Raw genomic sequence first — 25219 nt, 5'->3', positions numbered from 1 at the left:
CTTATTTTTAATAGAATAAACAGCTTCACCTGTGTAGGGAAATTTATTAAACAATAGCATACCGCAATGATTTCAGGAGCAAAGAAGTTGAACATGAAAAATTTCGATATATCATATAACCTTCTCTTGAGAACAAGATCTCTGTTTCCCATCTCTAGGGGCTGTTGTTTGACCAGCTTCAGTCTATATTTTCACTCCTAATTTCATTGTCTAAAAGAGCTTAACAGAAGTTTACCTGATCAAGCTAAATGTTTCTTTCCTTAATTCATCTCATTATACCTCCATGCACACAGACACATACACACACACCCCAGCCTAAACATTTAAATTTTATAGCACCATTATTGCAAATAGAATCTCATCAAGCTATAAAAATTCCTGGGAGAGCTGGGATTTGAAGGTCTTCATTGGAATGCAGGAGACACCTCACCCCAGTGGATAGTCCCCTTGTTTACAATATTTCCTTTGGTCAGAGATGAGATCATCAGTACTGAAATGACTGTATTTCAGATTCAGTAAGTGCCTACATGAAATAGACTTCTCTATTCAACTTTAGACAGGTCCAGTAAACTGCTCATGATGAGATGGAGCCAGTTTTTAACATTCCGATGTAATTTACAGAAAAGCTGAAATTAAAGAGAATTATGGAAGAGAGAAAAATAGAACTTAGGAAGGAGGAACTTTGCTGACAAAATATAGTCCCAGTGAAAAAAGATTGCCTAGAGAACAGAAGAGAAAGCACTCAAACCCGCATCTTGGTTTTTAACAGCAAAGCAAAGACCTTAAAAGAGGCAATTAACATGGCTTTTCCTTTACTCTCCATGTGAAAATCAGAGATAATAATCCTAAGCAGGCACATACCTGCAGTCCCAGGACTTGAAATGTTTAGGTTGTAAGATCTTGAGTTGCAGGCTAGCCTGGGTTACATAGTAAGAGTATCTCAGAACTATAGTAAAGCCTCAGGAAAACAACAGAGTAAGTGAATGTTTTATATTGAAAAATATATATATACTGGAAAATACCCAAAGTAGAAAGAACCAGGCTACTATAGGAACTAAATGTTTAAGGTTACAGACACAGAGAGAGACAGAGACAGAGACAGAGAGAGGGAGGGAAGGAGGGAAGGAGAGAGGAGGGGGAGGGAGAGAATGAGAGCATTAAGGCATGTTCTAGAGGTCAAATGTAATTCAGTAAAACTGTCCCACACTTGAGATAGTGCCTCTGCCTTTGGCTGGTCCGGGGGAAGAACTTCAAATTTCAAGTTCCTCACTCTTCAGCAACAACAAAAAAAATGTGCATAGGTAAAATAAACGTCATTCTCATGATAAAGATGATTCCATTTCCATCTATTGACAGAGTACTTCTTTCCTAATAAATGTTTCTAGTATTTTCCCTGTTTTGTGTCTTGCAGAATTCTTTGCCTCGTGGATGTAAAGGTGCTGTGTTGATTTTCCAGTGATGAGCTAATAAAACTGACCCAAGAACAGACAGACAGAGTAAGTTAATTAAGGAAAAACAAATGGATTGAAACATTACTTAAAAATCTACCTATATACTAAAGATTGTTCAAAAATCTACCTACATACCCATATTTATCTAAATATTCACATAAGCACAGAGAAACCATCCAGAAAGAATTTATTTGGCTGCTTATCAGCTTGATGCCAGAATTAAAAAAGAACAGTACAAGAAGACATCATTAGAGACCCAAGTCAATCACAGATATCCCAAATAAAAATACAGGTGCTGGTGGCTCAGGCCTGTAATCCTAGCTACCTTGGAGGCAAAGATCTGAGGATCACAGTTTGAAGCTAGACCCAGAAGAAAAATGCATCTTAAATTAACCACCAAAAAGCTATAAGTGGAATGGTGTAGTTCAAGTGTGAGAGCACTATCCTTGACAAAAAACATCAGGGACAGTGCCCAGATTCTGAGTTAAAGTCCCAGGATCAACACACACACACACACGCGCGCGCGCGCGCGCACACACACACACACACACACACACACACACACACACACACACGCAAATTATTTTTCCATAATATGTTAAAAATGCACAATGATAAGATAGGCTTTCCCCTAAAGAACACAGAAGAGTCCACATTGAAAACCAGTTCTTATTACAGGGCATTTACAAATCAAAGAAAATTCTATGATGATCATTTAAAATAATGCAAAATGATCAAAGTAAATGCATTTGGAAGGTAGAAATAAAAGAGATTTCCATAGCCCAGGAAATTATAGCTAACAGGAGCCCCCCACCAAAATAAAACTATTGGTAGCTGAGTACTGATGGTTCATGATTACAATACTAGATACTCAGGAATTTGAGACCTGTGGGTCACAGTTTAAAGCCAGCTGGAGCCAGAAAAATAAAAGTCCATGAGACACTTATCTTCACCCCAAAACCAGAGTGGAACTGTCGCTCAAAGTGGCCTCAAGCACAAAAGGTCAGGGACAGTGCCCAAGCCCTGAGTTTAAACCCCATAAATCGAGAGAGAGAGAGAGAGAGAGAGAGAGAGAGAGAGAGAGAGAGAGAGAGAGAGAGAGAGAGAGAGAGAGAGAGAGAGAGAGAGAGAGCGCAAAACAAAAGAAATGTAATTGTCTTAAAATACGTAGTAGTGTCTTCAGGAGAACTAATCACCATTACAAGTGTTGGGTTTTGGGGTTTTTTTTTTGGTTTGGTTTTTGTTTTATGGGTTTTATTTTTCCAGTCCTGGGGCTTTAACTCAGGGTCTAAGCACTGTCCCTTGGTTTTCTATCACTTAAGCCACAGCACCACTTCCGGCTTTTTTTTCTATGTGGTACTGAGAAATCGAACCTAGGTCTTTATGCATGCTAGGCAAGCACTCCACCAAGGCCAAACTCTTGCCCCCCCCCTTTTTTTTGTATGTAGGCAGGCCCTGGGGCTTGAGCTCTGAACTATTTTTCTCAAGGCTGATACCCTATCACTTGAGCTACACAGCTTCCCTTCAGGCATTTAGATAATTTGAGATAGACTTTTCAGCGTAGGCCAGTTTTGAACCATGATCCTTAGAGCTCCATCTCCTGAGTAGCTAGGATGACAGGTGTGATCACTGGAAGGCTGCCCAGCTAAAAGTACTTTTAAAACAGCTGGAACACACCTGCACTGACATAATAACCAGAATCTCAGGAGTAGCACTCTACTAACCCAAATTAAAACAATAAAATTTTAAACTACAAGAGCAATAACAATAAAATAGAAGCCCAAGGCATTGGAAATAACTATTGTTATAAGCTGTTTCAAAATTTCATCTTAAATTTTCAAGCTAAAGTGAACACTAAAACTCTGCCTATGCAGCAATTCACCTTGTATATGAACAAAGTTGCAGAGGTACACATGCATATAAATGCCAATGCAGACTTGTAGTATGTAGGGAAATTGGATATAGTAAGGAAGAGATGATTTTATAGAGATAGATACAATTAGTAAGAACATTAAATCTAATGAAGATGGAGTTATTCTTACAATTTATTCCTAAATTAACTGGAATTGTGAGATCGAAATCCAGTAAAGTCATTTTTGAAGCTTGACCAGTTGAGATTTATGAGCTATAAAGAGTCAGCATTAGGTAAGATAATTTTGTCAAAAAACTCGATATATACAAAAACACGGAACTTTCTTTACAAGATACTGCTTTGGTCTATTTGTCCTATTACAATATACCTCAGATGATAATTTGTAAGGAGGAAATGTTTACGTGTGACCATTCTGAAGGCTAGAAAGCACCAGGAAGGCATTGGAAGACTGGGCATCCGCTGAGGTCTCCATGCTTCAAGGTCTCCAGGATGGTGCCTGGTTGCTGAGTTCTCCCATGGCGAGGAGTGGGGTAGAAGTTCCGTATGGCCTTTCTGTAAAGACCTAATAACTTCCTAAGGTCTCCTCTCTTACTACAACCGTGTTGGAGATTTTTATTTCAACATGAATTTTGGAACGAACACATATATTCAAAGTAGAGCAGATATCAAGTCTTGTTCCTTAAAAAAGGGTTTCTTCAAAAAAAATAGGAAAACCCTCTCAGATTTTAGCATCAGAGAGAAAATAGTGATATATGACAAAGGTAGCATTATATAAATCAATAGGATTAGGTTGAATTATTGAGCAATGATGGTATGGACATTAGATTCTTCAGATAAGAGAACGTTATATGTTATGCACAATATTCAGGTTGTTTTTTTAATCCGGTAAGGATAAGGTGATACATATGGGGGGAGGGGACATTCAAACTGTTTAGAGGCAAAATAAACTTTCTATAAGTTGTTAAAGATACCTTAAGCTACAAAAAAGCATAAACCATTAAGAAAATATTGGTTTTAGAAAGGCAGTATTAAGAATGAAAAAATGTATTTAGTGAGAAACAATAAGAGCAAAGTTTTTGAAAATAAACTGTAAGAAGGTTCAAAGTAAATGTATACATATATATGTATGTATATGAATACATTAAGGGTTCAGTACAAAATGTATTAATAACTATGTATTTTAAAGCCCCTCAAAATGACATAAAAGTAGAAAGAAGACTATTTGGAGGGGAAAGACAATCAGTGGAGAAAGAGGAAGGGAGCAAGAAGACAGGGTGATGAGGCTGTGTATATAATGTCAATGTCTATTGCATATAGATAGGTACATGCCCTAACAAAACTCAAATCTGCCATTTTGAACAACTATCCTACAACAACATACTTTCCTAACAGAGCCTCTACTTTCAATAGACCTCTGAAAGTATATTCCAGGTACCCAAAGGCTCAGGGACAGGATTATTAAAATCCATCTTCCAATAATCTGTTTATACAATGAGAATAAAGTGGGTATTCAGATAGAATTAAGCCTTAGGATTTTGACAAATCTGGAAGCAATAACAACAGAGAAATTAATTTTCCCCATGGTCTTGATGTAGTTCAAATCAGGGGAAGGGAGGGGGGGAAAGTTTCTTACAAGAATGGTGGTTTTTCTGTCATTCTTCTTCGCTAACAACTTTCTGCAAAGTGCCATATGTCTCAGACTAATTTGTCCTTGGTGCTTGCTGAGAATCTGTGTCCTGTCAGTTAGCTTTTGCGCTCAGCTTGTATTCTTCTGAATGACAGCAACCCAGACCTCTGACTTCATATGTCTAAGAGAGAGAGAGAGAGAGAGAGAGAGAGAGAAAGAGAGAGAGAGAGAGAGAGAGAGAGAGAGAGAGAGAGAGAACAAACAAATTATAAAACTAAAGCATTAAAAATGAGAAATAAATGTAAACCATCTAAAATGATTCAGTACAGGTTCCACTCAGCAGACACTGTGATGTCGGGAAAATAAAAATAAAAAAGATTACTCAAGAAACGTCAGCATTATCAAGAGATAGAACTCGTAACTGTGGAGTGCCTTCTGTCCTCAGCTTTTAATGGGTTAGAGTGTCTGTTAGCTGGGGGAAGTCTTGATTCATAGAACAAAAGACACCTCCCAAGAGGTAGATAACAGAACATGCTGATGTTAGTCCACAGGACAGACACTCCCTGACTTTGGGTATGCTCACTATGTCATGTCAAGCACTCCAAATCTTGTATCTGTGCTGCTTTCTGCTCATACATGCCATAAAGTGAACACACATCAGTGGTTTTCCATTGGCATCGGGTTTTATCTGCACACACCATCCGATCATAATTCCTTTACCTGACAATGTCTCACACAGGCCTTTAGGGTCACCACAATCCAGCCCTTCACTAAACTATCATCCATCAATGGTAATTAGACCTCTTGAGTTGTAGATTCTATCATGGACAGAGTGATATTTTTTGGATTTTAACCTTTGGTGCTCTTATCTCCATTTCTCTCTGCCTCACTTGTTTCTTATCTTGGGTTTATCATTTTTTTTCCCTGCACACATCTTTTGATTCTTCGCTGTGTCTCATAACCCCCTCTTTTTCTTCTCTTCTCTCTGCTGCTTTCTCCGACTGCCTTTGCACATTGTGTATCTCCTGATTTTCTCCATGTTAGTGAATAATAATGAGAATAATAAAACCAAAAGTAGAGAAGATCTCCAAAGTATTCACAACTCATCTGAGTATACAAATACCCTGGGCAGTTTAAAATACTGATGAGAAAAACCCTTCCTATTAGTTTGATAGAAACCTTCTATTAACCAAACTCAGAGAAAGGGCAGGAGCCTTCAAGGTAACTTTTAATTAAAGAAACTTTATTAAACTACTCTGTTGACAACTCATCCAAACCTGAGGGAATTAAATGAACAAAGAAATTGAAGCATAGTCACATATTAACCTAAGATTTGTTTCAGAAAAGAGGGTCAAGTCTTCCTCCTATTTGTTGATCTCCTGGCAGTCTACTCAGAAAGTACCTGCCTATGGCAATAAATTCTAATGCATCTTCTGTTTCTTTCTGCAGTTTCTAGGGATCAGGTTTGATGTTGAAGTCTTTAATCTATTTTACCTTGACATTAGTAAAGGGTACTGATAGAGATCCAGCTTCAGTCTTCTACTTAGGATGTCTAGTTTTCCCAACACCATTTTAAAGAGGGCCATCCTTTTTCCCAACATATATTTTGGCTCCCTTCTCAGATATTCGATGGCTGTAAGTATGAGTTTTATTTCTGGGTCACCTATTCTGTTCCATTTGTCTTCAGGCCTTCTTTTAGTGTGCCAGTATCAAGATGTTTTTGTTATTTTAGCTCTGTAGTAGTTTGAAGTCTGGAAAATATAGCATATCTAGAACTACATTTTTTTCACCCTGGATTGTTTTTGTGGTCCAGGGCCTTTTGTGGTTCCAAATGAATTTTTGCATGTTTTTTTTCTATCTCAGTGAAGAATGGCATTGGAATTTTCATAAATATTGCACTGAATTTGTAGATTGCCTTCAGGATTATGTACATTGTTCACACAATTCTGCCAATCCAAGAACATGGGAGGTCTTTCCACATAGTTTGTGTGCTCTGTAGTTACTTTCTTCTGGGTTTTAGTTTGAGCTGAAATGTTTATAGTTCTCTTTGTTGTTGTTGTTGTTGTTGTTGTTGAGTCTTTGTCTAGTTTTTAGGTGACTATAATTCTGGCCTCACTCTTTCTATTTCAATGAAGCCTTTAGGAATGTTGGTATTAGTTCTTCAAAGATCTTATACAATTTAGCTATGGATCCATTAGTACCTAAACTTTTCTTTGGAGGTTTTTTATTTTTGTTTCAATTTCATTACTTATTACAGATCTGCTTAAGAGTTTTATATCCCCCTGGTTCAATTTTGGTTCATTGGTGTTATCTAGGAATCCATTTCTACCAGATTTTCCAATTGGATGCCATAAAAGTTTTGTGAAGAATTCCCTTATAATATTCTGAATTTTTCTCATATTTATTGCGCTATCCCCTTTACATCCATAATTTTATCTATTTGGAATCAACAAAACAAAAAAAATTGTTCTTGGAAATAATAAGCAAAATTGATAAGCCCTTAGCAAGTCTGACTGAAATGAGAAGAGCTGTCTGGTTTTCTAGATTCACAGCAGTAAAGGACGTTCACTGGTGTCTCAATATACAGAGTCTTACTGCTTTGTCTGGAAAACATTAGAGGGAGATTTAGGGCTTTAGACCACAGAATTAATGCTGAAGTCAGCTTAAACATTTAAGGCTGTTGGAATAGAAAGAATGTTTTCATGCAAGAAAACACATAACACATGCATTTGAAGGTGTTAACAGCAAGACATTATGGATTAAATTTGCACCTCTCCCCCCAGTTTATGCATTGAAGCTCAGATCCCCAGCGATTGTTTGACCATGCACTGCATACAGATGCTTTACTCAGTGATAGTCTGTAAGTAGGATAGGGGCTGACAGAAACCACTTGTATCTTGTTTCCCAAGTCTTTTTTGCATCGTTTTCTCTTTTGTTTGAAGTATTCTGGTGGTATTTATTCATTATAATCAAAGTCCATTGCTAATGTTGCCAATAAGAACCTATGCAGAGCAACTGACCTGGAACCAAAATTAAAAGTGATAAAGGACTGTGAATGGGGTTGTCACTAACCAGTCAGACGTGTCCTTTTCCACCCTTAGCTACCATCCTGAAGGACAGGAGCATAATGACTGTTAATGAAGCTGCTTCACTGAAGGCTATTAGACTGAGGAAAGTTTCAGAAGAGCCTGTATCAAATATGGAGAAATTTCTCGGTGTGTGTGTGTGTGTGTCTGTGTGTGTGTGCCAGTATGAGGGCTTGAACTCAGGGATTCACACTCCAGCTGACTCTCTAAAACTTGAGCCACACCTACATTTCAACCTTTCTGCTAGTTACTTGGACTTTTCTGCCTGGGCTACCTTTGAACTATGATTCTGAGATCTCACACTCCTGAGCAGCTAGAATTAGAAATATGAATAAATAGCAACTGACAAGTAGAAGCTTCATACCCTATGTGTTCATGCCCTGACATAAACAACATATGCAGAAAAGAGAAAATCAGTCATATAGCTCATATAGGAACAAGAAAAAAAAACAGAAAAAATAATTTTGTGCATCATAGGGCTTGAACACTAGGCATAGGCACTGTCTCTGAGCTCTTCAGCTCAAGGCTACCACCCTACCTACCCCTTGAGCCACAGCCCTACTTCCCCTTTCCTAGTGATTAATTGGAGATACGAGTCTCATGGTCTTTAGTGCCCGGGCTGGCTTTGAACTACAATCCTCAGATCTCAGCTTCCTGAGTATCTAGGATTACAGATATGAGCCACCATACCCAGCTTTCATATAGAAAATTCTTAAAAATAAAGGCAAAGGCCATTTCTTTTGAACAGAACTCCAATTGTCCAGTAAATAAGAGCAAATTTTTTTAAACTTGTGCACATCAAAGGAAATTATTGTCAAAATGGAGACAACATAGAATAGGAGAAAAACTTTGCTAGCTATTCATCAGACAAAGCATTACTAGTCGTAATATACAAAGAGATTTGAAAAAGTTAAACAGGAAAAAAACCAAATCATAAATGAGCAAATAAATTAAGCATAGTTCTCAAAAGTACAAATGGCTAATAATTGCATTAAGAACATATTCATTAAGAGATAACTAAGTTTTCACAGAGATTTTTGTAAAGCAAAGAGCATACTGTGGTTTTAGTTTCAAGCTTAAACATAAATAAATAAACATGTTCATCACCCTTAGTCATAAAGTAAATACAAACTGAAATATCATTGAGGATCTATCTCACCCAAATACAATGGCTGTCATCAAGAAAACAAGTAATAGTTAATGCTTGTGAGGAAGCACAGAAAAAGAAACTCTCAGCCACTGTTAGTAAAAGTGGAAACTAGTGCAACCTGTACAGAAATCAGTATGGAGGCTCATCAAAAAGATTTAAACAGATCTATCTTACAACCTTACTCTACTAATCTTGTACATATACCCAAAGAAGATAATTTATTCTGCTAGCAACATATCTGTGTAGTCATGTATATTTCAGCTCTGTTCACAATGTCCAAGCAGTAGAATCAGTCACTACGTGGACAATTTACTACCCAACTTGTGAGGAAGGAAGCTTGTGAGAGCAAAACTGGTGATCAAAGAGGGAAGGGATGACATTACTCAAAAAGAATGCATGAATTTCCTGACTTAACTGTAACCCCATCACCTTTATAATAACAGTATTTTTTTTAAATCAGGAAATAACAGAGAGTCTACACAGTCTTAATAACATATGGCCATTTAGGAGCCAAAGACAACTTATTCCAGTTTCTCTCAATATGTATGCAACAAAACTGAGCTTCAGAGGCAACAAATGACATGTCTAAAGCCACTTGGAGGAGTATGACTTTAGTTCAGATCCCAAGTTTCTTGTACAAAAAATTCTCTTCTCCATAATGTTGGCTTGGTCAAAAATACACCCTTGCTGTCCTCTCTGCAGAACCACCAAAACAAGCTGTTACTGAACCACAGGTAGATTTACTAGACTTCCCACAGAGAGTAGAAATTGTCAGCGGATTTTGACAATGGCCTTAGATCTAGCATTAAGGTGAGTCTTCATAGATAAAGAACCAATGGGGCATAGGTGTTAGGATTTGGAATTCAGGATTGAGGGGGGAAAAGGAGGGACCATGTTAAGTTTGCCTTGATATAAACTATTGCTTGATAAATAAGCCATTGGCTAAGGAGTCCTGTGCAAACAGCCATTTCCCAGAACAGTAAATTCTTTTCCAATGGAAACTAATGTACAGGAAATTCCTAAGACAAACATGAAATATTTGATTAGCTTCCTGGGCAAAGAATTTCGGGTTCTAATAGTTGATTCATAATGTCACACAAAGTAGTGATCTTTTTTCACTATTTTTATAATGTGTTTTCTTATTTTAAGTAATTTGTACCAAAGAATTTCAATCCAACATATCAATAGAACATATGTTCATCAATGTATCTCTACATTTTTCTTCCCTGTCTATCCCAATCGCCTCAAGGTACCAGTTCAATCTTCACATATGTACATTGAATATTATGACTATATTCCACTGCCATTCTTTTTTCCATGCATCTTCTTCCCCTATCCCTTAATCTTGGCTCTCAATTTCAAGATTCAAAGTACGTAAATGTAGAAATTCCAGTCCTATCACCTCAGGAAGGAGTGCCTGGCAGAGAGCTAATGTAATTGCTTAGCCATCTGAAAAGAAAGAGTTACCGATGATGGAGGGATCTGTCCCAGATATCTGCAGCTAGTCATAGAAGCCACGTATTCTTAAGTAAAAATTACAGGAAGGCATTGTTTCAGGCTGACCTCCCCCATTTGTCCAAGAGATTAGGCTAAAATACAAAACAGAAGCATTCACGCTGAAGTTCCACATGCTACAAAAACTAAGCTGTTTATCTGACCTACCCAGAAACCAGGATTAGAGAGATCATTGCCAAATTTCCCTAACAAGCCAGTTTCAGTGGGCATGGTAATGAAACTCCTTTTTGCTTTCATCTTCACACACACACACACACACACACACACACACACACACACACACGGCCCAAGTAATCTGATGCTAACCATTCTCTATTCTTCTATCTCTGTGTCCCTGCTTTACATGGAAAGTAACCAATCTTCTTTGAGGTTTCTGCTTTCTTCTGCTCTCTCCTATGTTCCAACAAAGCTAATCATCTCTGCTTGTCTCATTGCAACAGTTATTTTACCAAAGCAGGAATTAGCAGGTTCCATTATCATAAATGAAATCAGTTAGGACATTTCAGTCTGCATTGTTCTGTTTTTGTTTTGTAACAGGGTCCTAAGAACTTGGTAATGTTTCAGCTCCTCATAGCAAATTTTACTGAATCAAAGACTTCCAAGAAGCTAGAGCATTGGAAAACACCTGCTTAGAACCCAGCTGCCTTTCTGCCATGACTCAGCCCAGGGAGGTCAGGTGTGAAGCAGGCTGCCCATTGACCAGGAACCTGCGTCCTTCTCAATCAGAATTGCTTGGAAGGGGCTGTGAGGACAGAGGGACACAAAGTGGCACCTCACTCCCCTCCCAGACTTCAGCTACTGAGCTGCATCCTGCTGAAACCAGGGGAAGACTATTATTCACACTTCAATTCCCCACTCAGAGGGAGGAAATGTCTCTCTCTCTCTGTCTGTCTCTCTCTTTCTCTCGTCTCTCTCTCTATAGAGAGAGGCACGAGAGAAAGAGAGACAGAGAGAGAAAATGGGGGTGGGGGATGTATGTATATGTGTATGTATATATTGCTTCTCAGTGGCCCAATAAGTGAGAGAAAGTGAAAATCAAACTTTATATTCTTCTGCATTTTTCTTTCTCTCCTCCATCAACCAGTGAATATTTAGTAGTTCCTTACAAATCACGGGCCATATTTCTACTTAGGTCAACTTGACCTTGGGTTAAACTGGTTCCAAGTAGATTTTTATCTAGCTGACAAACAACAGAACTTTTATTCAGCCCTTAACACTGGGAGTCATTAGCAGATAAAGAGGTTTCACTCCGGAGCTGGGTGAACCTCTCCTGAGTCCCAGTTTCAGGCATTAGTAATTCTACTTCCCAATCAACCTGCAAAGTAGTCAGACTCACACAGCTCCAGAGAAGCAGGGGAGTGGGGAATCCTGAGAAACCTGAAACACAACTCAGCACAGCTCAGACAAGGGACAGCCCTCTCTGTCATTGCTGGTTAATCTATGCTCCTGTCTTAGAGTCTCCTGCCTCCTTCCATTTTGCTTGAGAATAATGCTGTCTACTTTTTCATTTTCAATTTCTGTCATGGCTATACTACGTTCACCACAGGACATCATCTGAGCATGTGCTAGATATTCACAAAGACATATTTGAGGATGTGTGAAATCACCCAGAGTGAGTCTGATGTATCTTCTTGATTAGGAATCCAGTCCGATCAATATTTTTAATAGGAAACCTAATAAGATGCCCAGATAGATTAGAGTTTGCCCATAGTCAAGGATCCACAAAGATGAAAGGCAGCCAGCTAAGATCTCAGAGGACATAAATTCCCCATGAAAACAGGGATCTTGCCAGTGGGTACAGCCTTTCATTTGTCTTCAGCGTGTCCCTAATGCTCTGGACAGGATGCACATGGTTTGAGTAATAAAGGGTTATTGAACTGTGACTTTCAAAAGTTAGAATGTTAGGGCAAGGTGCAGGCAGGTGACTTAACTGTGGAAACTTTCCCACCATTTTTTATCACCTACAATTCTGACCTTGGGACACACATAACATCACCCTTGGCTGTTTTGGACATGATGAAGTCAATGAACGGTCTTCTTCACCTGCAGCTTATTACCAGAGACCTAAGGGAAACAATACTTAGATTTTGTTTTTCATTTTGTTTTGATGTGTGTGTGTGTGTGTGTGTGTGTGTGTGTATGTGTGTGTGTGTGTAGCTTGAACTCAGGGTCTCATGTTCTTGCTCAGCTTTTTCACTCAAGTTTGGCACTCTACCATTTGAACAATATCTCCATATCCAGCTTTCCTGATTAGTTAGTGATGAGTCTCTCAAATCTGTATGTCTAAGTTGGCTTTGAACCTCAGATCTCAGTCCCCAGATAAGCTAGGATTACAGACATGCCAAGTGGTACCCAGCAGAGAGATAATAGTTCCTTTTTTTCCAGGATTTTTATAACTCTGGATTTTAATTTGAATTATTTGTCTTAATGAGAAAAAAAATACCCAATGGAGAACCTAGCAAGGATAGTGTAAAAATAATTCTAGTTTTTATTTTAAAGAATATTTTGTAGAGAAGGGAATTCTGTGTGTCACGGGAAAGAGTTTGTGTTTTTTTCCCATTTTCCATTGGTAGGGGGCAGCGATTTGCCTTTTAGAACCTGTGTCCTTCAGAGAGGTGTCCATCTGTAGCCCCTCCACTAGGCATATAGAAAGCAGTCTTTTCAGCTGGGAGTTTGGCCTAGTGGTAGAGTGCTTGCCTAGCATGCATGAAGACCGGGGTTCAATTCCTCAGTACCACATATACATAGAAAAAGCTAGAAGTGGCGCCAAGGCTCAAGTGAGGCTCAAGTGGTAGAGCTGTAGCCTTGAGAAAGTCCAAAGACAGGGCGCAGGCTCTGAGCTCAAGCCTAGGACTGGCCAAAAAAAGAAAGCACTCTTTTAACTTGTCTATGTAAAAATCAGGGTAAAGGATTTTGAACCTAAGAATTAAGGTTTTAAAAATAATTTCAAATTGGAGTGCTTTGTAACATGTTGACCTTGTCAGCACCATCTACAAATGATCAGACCTTGACATATGCTCCTTTGTACTCTTGAGTTTACAAATATAAACAATGAGCCTGCCAAACACTGCACGCATCAGTCCAGCTGCCAGTGGGGTCCTTGAGGAAATTTTCCCCTGACTGACACAGCATGACTGAGTGACCCTGAGCATTTGAGTCTCTGGTGGAACTCCAGCCTTACCCACTTTATATTGGATATCTGGGAACCTGTATGTTTTCCTGTTTTAGAAGGGGAGGGTTATTTTAGGCTGACTGGCACAGCTCTCCTCACAGTCAGATGCTTAAGAGGCCCAGGTCAGTGCCTACTTGCACTTTCTGCACCTGGATCTCAGGACTGAATTGCTTTGTCCACACAGTCCCAGAAAGTACACTTCCAGACTGTCTGTGAAAGGCTGGCAAGGGCTATCTGCTCTTACAGGACAGGATCGAATCTCACAAGCATAGGGGAATAGGAGGGTAAACAGTAGAATAGGGGACCCTCCATTTTTATTCTTACATTGAGCCTCAAAGTCAGAGTTAGAGGTAACTCCCTCTCATCTGAACGTGAGTTACTCTGCTTTCAAATGGCTTGGCTCCTCTGTTTCCTTTTGTTTTCCCCCTTGGGCAGTACTAGTGTTTGTATTCAGGATCTTGCTTGTGGTAGGTTGACACTTTACCACTGGAGCCATGCTTTCAGCACTGTTTGCTTACTGGTTGTTTTTAGATGTGTTCCTAAGAACTTTTCTGTTGCTGTTGATTTCAAACATTGATGCTTCCACTCTTAGCCTCTCAAGTAGCTTGGATTACAAGGATGATCCTCTGATACTTGGCTCATCCTCACATGTTTACTTCTAGATTTATAGATACATTCTATCTACCACAAATGAAGGGAACCATGCAACCTTTATTTCCATGAGTCTGGCTTACTTCAATTAATATCATTTTTTCCAAGTCTTTCAATTGCCTGGTGAGTGGTACAATAGCCTACTTTCTAATAGATGAGTAAAATTCCACATTTTCTAGATCTATTTGTCTATTGAGGGGCATCTGGGCCGATTCCACGTCTTAGCTACAGTGAACAGTGTTCCAATGAACATCATTGTGCTGATGGCTTTACTGTGTCCTCAAGGTAAGACCAGAAACCATGAAACTATTACAGGAAGAGGTAAGGGAAACATTAGGGCTCCTGAACACAGGTCCAAATAAAAACTGAGAAACACAATAAATCAAGGAAAAATCTGATAAATGAGAATTACATCAAACGATGTATGGCAAAGGACACATGAGAGATGATACTTCTAAGGAGTGCTGGGAAAAGAAGTAGGCCAAACATATGGCTTTGAGTCGCAAAAGGCCCTGATATTAACCCCTTGTGGAAGATGAATTAATTTTTAACTTTGGAGATATTCCTTAATATATACCATCTTCAATTTATTCATGTAATGAAATTGGTTAATAGCTACTTCTTGGAGGTCATACAGAAATGAGTCTGAATGCCTGTCAACCATCTCAGAGATGGTGATAGATAGATAAATAGATAGATAGTGTTTTATATATATATATATAATTTGTTAAATAATTTCCTGACCAAGTACCTTAGCTGAACAACATGAAATCAGTCCTGAAACCAATTCATGATTCCTATTTTCTGAAATGACTTTGTTAAAATATAAAAAACAAAAATAGTCTTTGGAACTCTATCTTGGCACTATCCATTCATTGCAGTGCAATGAATTCTGATGTAAATAGAATGTTGATATGTAGACAACTGTGTGGTCATCTTCCCATAAAGGTGGCTCACTTTTCATCTGGAAACTGTGTGGAGTCATCCAGTCAGATGGACGGATTGCACCTGACCACAGGGAGACACCCATAGGATGCATGCTCTCTGTGCTGTAAATACTCAGCAGGACAGCCCTGGAATCAAATGTCACTGAGATTACATGATGGTATGCTTTCCACAAGTTGGGGGAGGAATGAAACTATAAATCAAATACCCTGGGGTAAAATTATTAGAATTGCTATGCCCTCCACACTTGGGGGTAGTCAGCCCTTGTGATAATAAATGATTCCACCTGAAATCTCAAAGTGGGAGGGCTTACTTCATTCAAAGGCAATAATTTCTGTTCTGCCTCCTGCCTTTCCAAGTAACGTTCTATTAGAAATGTGCAAATAAACTTTAAGAAATTAGGCACTTAATGACTGCATTTTAAATTGAGATGTAGCTATAAGGTTCACATCCATTAGCTTCAATTCATCTTCAGAAATCTGAATTTAGAAACTCCTCGCTACAGCCTTCTCTGGTATGCAAATAATTCAAATTTACATCTTTTTCTCATAACTATAACTGTATGTGTTTTCTATTTATCACCAAGGACAAGGCACAAGGACAGTGGCTTCTAACACTGGCACTAGACCACAAGATCAGTTTTCCAGACAGCCACATGGTCTTTATTCAGTGTGGTGCAGAAGTAGGAGCTGAGGGTGAGGCACTGTCTTGGATCCCCAGCACCACAAAGGAAATGCCTACGTGTTTACAAAACCACTTTCACACCTCGGAACAGAAGTTATATGGGGTTTTTGTGGTTTTTGCACTTGAACAGAGTCTCTAGGAAGTCATTGGTTTCTCCAAGGTCACCAGAAGCAAGCAATAAGGAAAAATAGGACTATAACAAGATGAAATCTGTTCTTTCCTAAAGAAAATGCTTTCTTTTTAGTCAGCCATAGGGTTAGAACTCAGTGCCTGGGTGCTGTCCCTGAGCTCTTTTTCTCAAGGCTAACACTCTACCACTTTAAGTCATAGCTCCACTTCTGGTATTTGAGTGGTTAATTGGAAATAAGGGTCTCTCAGAGACTTTTCTGCCTGGATTGGCTTCAAACCTCAATCCTCAATCTCAGCCTCCTGTGTAGCTAGAATAACAGGCAAGACCAACTGGTACCTGGCTAAGTTCTTTTAAGAGTTGGTCAAGGCAAGGCTAAATAAATAGCAAGATAAGGATGAAAGCACTAAAATGTTGATAGAGATCTTTGTAACCCAAATTGAATTCCACAGTCTCCTCCCACAGACAGGACTGGCTGTCCACAGGAAACTCCTCTGAGAAGAGAACAGGTCTCAAGTTCAGCTCTGGGGTGGATTCCCAGCACCCCCATATTTGCCCAGCAGCAAAACTCCAACAATGCCTCATCCTCCACCACACTGGGTTTTCAGCTTGATGGGAAAACAGGACTGAAAATAGCTCTGTCATTTTAACACTCATTAATGAGCTGTCCTAGTCATTATTTTTGAAATGACTGTATTAACTGGACTTAATTTATCAGCCTCTGGGTTATCTGCAGATGGGAGAAAGAGCTCTCCTCTGAGGTCAAAGGGTATCAGCCATTTAGAGGTTTTGCCAAGCAAAAAAAAATCAGAGTATTTTGTCCTAATTACTGAAATTACTTTAATTCACAGAATAATCTGAAACAGCTGGTCATCTGTTTAGGAGGCTATTTCACATCATTGCATTAAAGCACTATGCCAGGTTCACTGCATTGGCTTATTGGTCAGTTCAGACTTGGAACCAACAAATATTAATGATAGATTTTCATCTACATTGGAGCCCTGCTCTCTCTCTGACTTCATGTGCTGCACACATCAAGTTTCCTTTATTTTACTCATTAAGCAGTTTTACAAAACAGTTGCCATTTAACAAAGCAGTTTATACAGTATATCTTTTTTGCCAGTCTTGGGGCTTGAACTCAGGAACTAGGCGCACTGTCTCTGAGCTTCTTTTCTCAAGGCTAGCACTCTAGCACTTGAGCCACAGTACCAATCATACAGTATATCTTGATCAAGATCACCCCTTTTACTGTTTTCATCCATCCCTCCCCTACCCACACTTTCCTTCACTCTTCTTAATTTTATAGGACAGCACTCGATTCTTGGCTGCATTCTCCCCTTTCTTCTCTTCTTCATTCATCATATTTTTACCCTTTGCCCCTACTCTACCCCTTTCTAGTACCTGTTTCCTAGTGTTTAATCTTGCTGTGCTTTGATTTTGCCTTTCTAAGGAATTATGCTATTTGAGTTGTTCCTTGAATCTGATGTTATTTCAGTGAATGCATGTGTGTACACTTGCATGTCACCCAGGTACTAACTTATAAGTTTATAAGCTATATTCAACTTGCACATATAAAGGAAAATATGCTTTTTAACTGGAAAATCAACAAAGTCAACATGGAAATTTCTCTATCTCCTTAGAGGCTATCAGAAACTCTCAAATTGTTTCTATCAAGGAATGGAAAAGATGCCAATCTTCAGACCAAGGGGCTTACACATTTCCCCTAATCATTCCTAGATTCTGCTGCTACTCGAAAGCTGTCAGAAAATTCTCCTACTTGGATCTGAGGAAACAGTACAAGTAAACAGTTGACAACAGTGGCCAAACAGAGGTGGCCACTGCTTAGTCCTACAAGAATTTGTCTGGTATTCAGTTGCTTTGTTCCAAGCCAAGTGGATGGTATTAGGAAACATGCAAGGAATACTTGCCAGGTCTGAATGGGCATGTGGAGCAGTGGAATACAGTAGCAAATACATCACCAGGATGGGCAGAGGTGACACCTGTGTCACGGGAGGCCCTGCAGACGTTTCAAGGGAGTGATGACAAAGGAGACAGAGCTTGGAGAACCAGAGAATGGGAAATAAAGGCGGTACTGACTTGCTCAGGATGGTCATGTTTCTAGTGTGATCCAGAAATTTTAAGAGCATGACTAAAACATGAGAGTGCCTATTCATTTATCTTCTCCCTCAAGAATCCCTGGTCTCCCCCTATGTGCCTAAATATGCTCTGATAAGCCAGTTAACTCTGAGCAAAGGGTTTTTGGGTTGCTTCGTTTAAGCATTTATCTCGCACTGTCTATCTGAACAAGTATAGTGATTGGTTGCATTTATGGTGAGCCATATCCAATAAGACAGAAATAAGCTTTATATTGCAAATTATACAAGATAGATAGGATAGGATAGGATATAATAGGTAGGTGAAAATAAAAACATAATGAAATTGTTAAAGAGGAAAAAGGATGGAGGACTATTAAGAAAGAAAAGTATAAACCTTGAGCAGAAAAGGCAGGGTTGCAAGAGTGCAAGGCCCTGAGTTCAAATCCAATACAAACACACACACACACACACACACACACACACACACACAAATAATATGTTTAAAGAAAGAGTTGCATAAACCGAAGAAATTTGATCAAAGTACATTACAAGGATATGTATAAAATATCACAATGAAACATGACTAAGTTATGCAAGTAAGTAAATTTTAAAAATATCGAAGTACTAATGCATTAAAAGCAGATTTTTGCTTTGGGTGATGTGTGCATTGCAGCCACTGTCCAGCTGTGGCACAGTGTGGTCCTTATAGGCTGCTGTGAACAGGTCAACACCTAATGTAGCTTGGCAAGAAGAAATTATACTTGGTACTCCTTGAGATCTAAGTTTCAAAAGTAAGAACGCAGGTAAATGCTGGGAGCTCACGCATGCAATCCTAGCTACACAGGAGGCTGAGATCTGATGACCACATTTTGAAAACGGCCAGGGCATGCTATTCCAAGAGACTCTTACTTCCACTTCACCACCCCGTGGGCAGGGGGTTGGGGGGTATTGGAAGTAGAGCTGTGGCTCAAGCGGTAGAGAAAAATTCTCAGGTATAGTGTCCAGGCCCAAGTCTAAGCCCCAGGACTGAGACCCATGCACACATGCAAAAAGAGAGAAAGAGAGAGGGAGGGAGCGCAAGGGAGGGAGGGAGAGGGAGCTGTACAGCTTTCCCAAAGTAACACATTTAGGACAGTACCAAAGAAGAGCTGTCAGATTTAGTAAAGAGCACACCAGACACAAGGATGAGTTTGACTTTCAGTAAACAATTCTATATTGTTTAGTATAAGAATGGCTAGATATTTATGGAGCTGCGTCCTAATTCAGAGTGGTGAGCAGAGCCATCAAGGAGAGGCACTTCATGCAGCCACCCTCCCTCCAAGGGAATTTCTGGAAGACAGAAGAACTGGCATCCTGGTCCCACCTGAGGAGCCCTGGCTCCCTCAGCTCACAACCTTGGTGGCAACTCCACCACACCAGCACATCTGCCAAGACTAACAACCAGAGGGACAGTCCTCTGGGCCATCTTCCTTCCAAGTGGTCCTGCCACAGGCCAGCCTGCAGCCCACTGCCTCATGTTTGTTGAGTTCCACGAGCACCTGCTTTCTGGCGCATCAAGAAGCCTAATGGAAGAGGATATGATCCAAATCCATCATGTGCATGTGTGGAAACTCCACAATGGAGCCCATTATTCTGTGCAATTAGTACGTGGTTAGCAAAAATACATAAAGTGCCCAAGTAGCTTTCTCTTCCTTTCAGGTTCAAACTAAGGAGCTCCATTTCCACCATCAAATGCTTGCTCACCCACACATGCACACAGATGATGTGTACAGCCACTATCCCACCTTTTGCACACTCATACATCTTAAAGTAATGCTATACACACATTGTCAAACACATTTCTGTGCACTACACAGGCCCACACTCACACACTTGATTAATTTGGCAGGACTATAGTATGGGTAGCTTAGGCCCCTCTGCACTTACCTTTGGTGAACAGCTATCTCTAATTTTGTGATTGTGCCAGTATTGGGATACTTGAACTCAGGGCCTGGGGACTGTCTCTTAGCTTTTTTGCTCAAGGTCAATGCTCAACTAGTTGATTCAAAGTTCATGTTTTTCTTACATTTATCTGGAGACAAGAGTCTCACTGACTTATCTACTCAGGATGTTTTCAAACCACAATCCTCAGATCTGATCCTCCTGAGTAGCCAAGGTTGCAAGGTTAACCCATCTGTACCTGACCAGATCTCTTATTCTTTATAATTTTCATCACCATGACATGTGGCCAATGGCTTAGCTAAAGTCCTAAGTAAGATGAGATAATCTGAACTGGAGTGGAAAATTGTGACTATGTTGAGGATCTTCCAGTCTGAAATCAAAGGGGCCTTTATACCTCTCTTACATCTCTACACTCACAGAAGTACTAGCTGGAGTGCTGGCTGGAGTGTACTTGGTGCTGGCTGGAAAACACTGGATATTGGTTGGAGTGCTGGGAGCTAGATGAAGTTCATTGGGCCCTGGCTGGAGTTCTGGGAGCTGGCTGGAGTGCACTGAGTGTTGACTGGAGTGCTAGAAGCTGATGGCAGTGCACTGGATGCTGGCTGGAGTGCACTAGGTGCTGGCTGGAGTGCTGGGTGCTGGCTGGAGTGCACTGGGTGCACATTGGAGCATGTTGGTTGTGGGCTGGAGCATACTGAATGCTGGGTGCTGCTCTCAGGGCCACCCTAGACTGCTTCCCAGGGTGCCTCATTGTCCCCTTCTAATAGCTATGGCATAAATACTTACAATCTTTGAAAATCTAACTTTCCAGTATTTTATCTTCTCCCCCACTTGGTTAAGAGACAATTGCTTCTCAGCTTGTAAGACCCATTGAAGATCTGCATCTTAGCAATGAATGAGAATCGACTACATCCCAGCACAGACCTGACAAATCCTACAAACTGACCTTTAACAAAGAACCTGGCCCACCAGGAATACTTTCATTCTGTCCCCTCCCCTTCCACCAGTTCCATGATCTGATTTCCTCCCACAGCAGGCTGTGGCCTGCGTGCTAATGGACTCAGGCCACAGTGTGAAGGTCAGTCAATTTGAATCCCTGAGGAAGCACTTTACCAAGGGCCCCTTGCAGCTCAGGCCTAACAACATGTACACCAGGAGTGTCAGAGAGCCCTTGCTTATCTGGAGGCTAAGGAAGGATGCAGAAGCAGACCCCAAGTCTTCCTCAGTGAAGAAGAGCCACCTCTGGGATGACATCAAAACACAAACTTGCATTCCTGAAAGAGGCTGCCAGCAAGATCCAACACCTTTGACCTCACCTAACAAGACCCAACTGGGGCCCTCAAGACATTCTTTTGGAGTTTTAAGCCTCATGGTTAATATAAGAAAAAATTGTAATATCCCCAATTATAATCATAATCATTATGAATATAATTCATAAATATCCCCAGATTGACTCAAAGTTTATTTTTGCTCCTCTTTTCTGGATAATATGCATCTTGTCTCTATTTTTTTTCTCTGTTCTTTTGCCTCTCTGGTTTTCTAAGTAATACACCTTCACTCCGGCCTATGCCTTCCAAATCAAGAAGGAAGGAAGGCAAGACCCAGGATTTCTCAAAGGGTCCCAGGAGACCGACGCACCCTCTAAGGATAGCCACTCTCATTGTGGCCGTGCACATTACCTTGGCCCTGAGCAATCACATCATGGCCCATCACCCTGGGAAGACCTAAACTTGACCTACAGTCTGCTTGAAGCCTTGGAGTTTTGTACCAGATTGGGTATCCAGACTAAAAATGACCAAAAATTACACACAAACACTGTTGCAGGCTTCATGAAGCCTCTGAGTCTGCGGACCAATACATCCACAAGCTGCCCATTGATCTTGAGGGTCACACAGCTGTCTCCTAGAGATGCCTTATTAACCCCTTCCCAAGGAACCCTCAGCAAAACCCACATAGGAACCTCTTTTGTCTCCTTATCTTTTCCTCCAATAAAACTTAGCTATTTTGCTTCTCCCTATGTGCCTGTGGATTCATTCTTTGAGACCACAGATACGAAGGACCCAGTCCAGGTGTTGCAGTTTTCTAGCATCAGTGGGAATGTAACCAGACCTGTATAGTTTAGCACAGGAGGAGGCAAATTTTGTGCTTCAGGGTATTAACATGAGCTTTAGGTTGAACTAGACAAAGAATTAGAGACAGGGATATTAGTTATGCCTAATCATTAAGCAGTAGTCTGGCTTATCATTATGAAGACATTTTGGAGGGATATTCTTTTGACATTTGGAAGAGGTTGTTCTTTTGACATCACTCGAGGGAACTATGGGTTAAGATGAGCAGGTCAGTATTATGTAGGCTGGTAGATGGTGTGTCCGGAGGCAACAATAAAAAGAAGTTATGTCCACTTAAATATAGTGTATATACTCTTTTATTTTTCTCCTCAGGGATGGCTTCTCTGCCCCTCACACTGTAGGTGTGATGGGCCAATCCTAGCCTTCCTGAATTCTAAGGTGGCTGTGAAAGAGTAGTTCAGAGAAAGACACAAAATGGAGGGAGAAATGTTTAAGTTTTTAATCAGCTTTTGAGTTACCTCCTAAGAGAGAATTCAGTGCTTTCAGCAAAAGCACAATCTGTAAAAGCCTGCTATTATGTGAGGATGCTGGTAAGAAAAGATCCCTGGGGTCTCACCTTCAGGACAGTAGTGCTGCAAATCTACCCATTCTTTAGTGTATATGATTTTTAGAATTAGACTGGAGGTGGAAACTCCCTATATACCTGTCGTTATACTTCAAATCCACTTTTCAGTCTATCATCTTGAAAAGGTTATTGCCAAGAAAGGCACATATACTTCTCATCAGCAGTCCATTTCCAACGTAGCTATGATGTTTTCCAAGATCTGATGACCATATATTGAATCTCTCACTTAAGATCTCAATTGGTGCTGGTTTTCAAAATAGATAGAGCCTAACTCAGGCTCATCAGGATTCTAAACTGTGTGCTATCTTTCCCATCCTTCTGGGCCTTCTCTAAATATTCCAGCTTCTTCCATGTCCTCCACCCATTGCTGCGAGTACCAGAAACTTTGTTTCTTGGTTAAACTTTTCCCCTCGATGTTCAACTCCATCAGTGTCCCATGGTTGGTCTTACTGCCATACCAGTCCCCTGTCCTAGGAACTGACAGAACCACCCCACACTGGAAGACTCTGTACTTTCGATCATGTTGTGACCACGTTCTCTTCCAGCTTTCTGAGGTACACAATAAAAGTGAATAAACATGGACAGATGCAGGGTCATAGCTCTAGGAAAGAATCTGGATCCCATCTCTTCTCCTAGTCATCTCCCTCTAGGAGATGCCCACAAGTCCTATCTCTTCCCTAATATCTCCCTCAGCCCCTCCTCCATTCGGGCAACTTGTCAGCTGGTGGTTAGGACTAGTCCCTAGCAGCAGAAAAATTCCAGACCAGTTCTATCCAAAGTGAGGCACCTGTGCCATGGAAACCCCCCCACCTCAGTTGAGTCCTTGCCAACCAGATCCTGCCTAGGGCTTCGTGCATATGCATTCTGTTTCATGCATGCAGATGATGTCAAATGAAACCAGATGACATCAGCCTTGCACAGGTGCTGATCCCTTGTGTGTGTGTGTGTGTGTGTGTGTGTGTGTGTGTGTGTGTGTGTGTGGCCGGGGGGAGGGGGGACCCTGCCATATCATGATTCCCTCATTTCCCTAAGATCTGCCTCCTCCCATTACCATGAGCAACTCCCACAATCCAAATCCTAGAAAACTAGAAGTCCTAAGCACACGTTTGCTCTTGAGCCATATAGCTCAGGCCTGCTGTCTGCCATTCCCCTTAAGGATGAACTTTCTCCCTACTAAATTCCATGCTTTGTGTGTGTGTGAGCCAGGCCCTGAAACATTTCTCTCAGCGCTGCTTGTTCTTCGCTCTTCTATACTGCACACCCTGCACGCTCCTCTGTCTATAAGGAGGGGGACAAAGAGGCTACTGTCCGAGAGGAGAGGCTTTGCCTGGGCTCTGTTGCCAGGTTACTCCTCAGCCATCTCCCTGGTGCCTGGCAGTTTTGCTGTGCCTCACAATGCAGAGATTCTTTAGGAAATAGAAAAGGAAGGAATGGTTTTATAGGATTTGACTATCCTGTCTTTGGATAATTTCTGAGTATAGCCATGATATTTACACACACACACACACACACACACACACACGCACGCACACACACGCACGCACGCATGCACAAATGTACATAGCCAGAGGATACACACATATGTACATGCAAACATAGATATGTGCATGTGCACATGTCTGTATGAATATACATGTGCATATATTAATTACATGCATTATATACATTTTCCTAAAAGCAATGGAATCATAAATTCACAGTCTAAGAAGCTGCCTAGAAAATAGCTCACCTAACAGAAACAGAGGACATAGACAAAGGTCAAAGAAAATAAGCCCCACCTTACAGCACATTCGTGTCTATGTCTGTCCTTTGATCCTCTCTCCTCCTCCTAAAGACTTGTCTCAGTACACAGAGTATACGCTGATATACGCATAAAGGACAGTATCCCTCCATGGTGACTGCATGAAAATAGCTTGGAGCAATCCCACATCTATCACTAGAGAAGTGAGTAGATAAATGTGCCCATCCCGTGGGATACTATACAGTTATGAACAGGAACAGGACCTCTGAGATGTCAGCCATGGAGGGGGTCCTATATACATGCTGTAAAACAGCCTTGAGAAAGCCCAAGGACAGTTCCCAGGCCCCGAGTTCAAGCCCCAAGACTAACAACAAAAAGTATAGGTTGATGGGCATGGTGTGTAGCCTGTTTATATACAGAGGTAACTATCCACATCAATTGTTTTCAATATACTGTATATAATATA

At 40.5% G+C, this 25219-nt stretch overlaps 1 pseudogene; it reads right to left on the bottom strand.

The window, feature by feature from the left end:
* Positions 1 to 25219, bottom strand: part of LOC150063158 (cyclin-D1-binding protein 1-like) — an 85623-nt pseudogene that overhangs the window by 46783 nt on the left and 13621 nt on the right.

The sequence above is a fragment of the Megascapheus bottae genome, chromosome 5 (assembly GCF_031878675.1).
Source record: "Megascapheus bottae isolate mThoBot1 chromosome 5, mThoBot2.hap1, whole genome shotgun sequence".
Classification (NCBI taxonomy): Eukaryota; Metazoa; Chordata; class Mammalia; order Rodentia; family Geomyidae; genus Megascapheus; species Megascapheus bottae.
The sequence above is the reverse complement of the archived record's forward strand: the minus strand, read 5'-3'. Positions and strand labels throughout refer to the sequence as shown.